Source organism: Mandrillus leucophaeus, unplaced genomic scaffold, assembly GCF_000951045.1.
Source record: "Mandrillus leucophaeus isolate KB7577 unplaced genomic scaffold, Mleu.le_1.0 Scaffold20, whole genome shotgun sequence".
Lineage (NCBI taxonomy): Eukaryota > Metazoa > Chordata > Mammalia > Primates > Cercopithecidae > Mandrillus > Mandrillus leucophaeus.
In genome coordinates this window covers 3,119,116-3,121,527 of record NW_012102032.1, presented here as the reverse complement: position 1 = coordinate 3,121,527, position 2,412 = coordinate 3,119,116, and the positions used below count along the sequence as shown (strand labels likewise).

Genomic DNA, 2,412 nt, shown 5'->3' with positions numbered 1-2,412 from the left:
GAGGCGGAGCTTGCAGTGAGCTGAGATCCGGCCACTGCACTCCAGCCTGGGCGACAGAGCGAGACTCCGTCTCAAAATAAATAAATAAATAAATAAATAAATTTAATGTGATCCCAAACACAATAGCAACAGGTTTTTCTGACCAAACTTGTCAAAATGTTTAGAAAGTTCACCTGGAAAAATAAACAAAAACCAAGTGACATCCTTTAAGAGTAATAGATAGGAAAACTAGACATCCTGATATTAAAAAATTTTAAAGTTATGGTAACTTAAAGAGAATGGTAGCATTATAGAAATAGATGCTGAGATGAGTGAAGCAGAACACAATCAAGAAGCATATAAATGTTTAATATTTTAATGATTATTCAATTTATGTGACAGTTTGCATATTTATTTTTTCAACAAACATCTAATGTATACCCTGCTGTCTGCTAGGTACTATATTATGGCTTGTCAAGGGCAATTAAGACAGTCGCTATCTGCAGTCTAATTTGGAGATGAAGAACATGGACTTTTGAGTCAGATAAACCTAGGATTGAGAATGATGTTACCTATTTGTGAAATGTTCTAGAGGCATGGAATGTAGCAGATACTCAATAAATGTTATTTATTATTACCAAAAGTGGTTAAGAGCTTTAATAGACAGCGTGAACAAAGTATAATGGGGACACAGGGGAAGGAGCAACTGGGAGTGGTATGAACAGATCTAGTGATTTACCAAATGTTAGAGGAAACTGATATTACTTCCTCTAATCAGTTTAATCTGTCTATACCAGCTCTGTCCAATAGACAGTGCAATGATGGAAATGTTCCCTGCCTGTGTTGCCCTATGTAGGAGCCATTAGCCACATGTGGTTATCAAGCAATTGAAATAGAGCTAATGTGACCGAAAAACTGAATTTTAAATTTTATTTAATTTTAACTTACTTTTTAAGAGATGGGGTCTTGCTATGTTGGCCAGGCCGGAGTGCAGTGGCTATTCACAGGAGCTATCATGTCATCCTATAGCCTCAAACTCCTGGGCTCAAGCAATTCTCCCACCTCAGCCTCCCAGGTAGCTGGAGCTGTTGGCACATTGGGACCGCTGCACCCTACTGATTAATTTAAATAACCATGGCTGGGCACGGTGGCTCACACCTGTAATCCCAGCACTTTGGGAGGCCAAGGCAGATAGATCACCTGAGGTCAGGATTTTGAGACCAGCCTGACTAACATGGAGAAACCCCATCTCTACTAAAAATATAAAATTAGCTGGGCTGTAATGCCAGCTATTTGGGAGGCTGAGGCTGGAGAACTGCTTGAACCTGGGAGGCGGAGGTTGCGGTGAGCTGAGATCATGCCATTGCACTCCAGCCTGGGCAACAAGAGTGAAACTCCATCTCAAAAAAAAAAAAGAAATGTAAATAACCGCATGTAGTTAGTAGGTACTGTACTTGACAATACAGATCTATATAAGAGTAATATACAAGCCAAAGAATGATATAATAATTTATATTGTTATCTGGGAACTATCCTGATAGTTAATATGTTGTTTCACCCTACCCCATTCTCCCTCAAAATTTCTAAATTCACTTGATTGTTTTGTAATCCTCTGTTAATAGCTATGTCAGATGAGGACATGTCCATCTCAGGGTCTGCATCTGGGGCCCTATACTGCTGCAGAGACCAGATAGGTTGCAGTCATACAAGCAAGTAATTGCTGGCTGGAAAAAATAGTCTCTGGCAAGCTAGTGCTTAAATAAAACTTGTAGTTGCTTAAAACAATCAAAATATTGGATTGTCTATTGACCTCAATTTCCTTCTTGTATATACCTCCACAGGCTGTCTTTGCTCTTTATCTTTTCTCTTTTAAATTCACCCTTGGTTTTCAGTTATATAAAAATGCTAACAGTAGGGACAGGCATGGTAGCTCATGCCTGTAATCCCAGTACTTTGGGAGGCCAAGGTGGGAGGATCACTTGAGACCAGGAGTTTGAGATGAGCCTGAGCAATATAGTAAGACCCCCATCTTAACAAAAAAAAAGTTTGTTTGTTTATTTTTAAATTAGCCAGGCATGGCGGCATGTACCTGTGATCCCAGCTACTTGAGAGGCTGAAGCAGAAGGATTGCTTGATCCCGGGAATTTGAGGCTGCAGTGAGCTGTGATTGCATCACCCCACTCCAGCCTAGGCAACAGAGAGAGACCCTCTTATTTAAAAAAAAAAAAAAAAGGCTGGGCGTGGTGGCTCAAGTCTGTAATCCCTACACTTTGGGAGGCCGAGACGGGCGGATCACGAGGTCAGGAGATCGAGACCATCCTGGCTAACATGGTGAAACCCCGTCTCTACCAAAAAAAATACAAAAAACTAGCCAGGTGAGGTGGCGGGCGCCTGTAGTCCCAGCTACTTGGGAGGCTGAGGCAGGAGAATGGC

The 2,412-nt window shown here is 41.2% G+C and overlaps 1 protein-coding gene across 1 annotated transcript in view; it reads left to right on the top strand.

Annotated features, from left to right (window-relative positions):
• The window catches only part of PPM1E (protein phosphatase, Mg2+/Mn2+ dependent, 1E), a 193,505-nt gene that overhangs the window by 171,432 nt on the left and 19,661 nt on the right, over window positions 1–2,412 (top strand). The gene's annotated exons all lie outside the window — the stretch shown is intronic.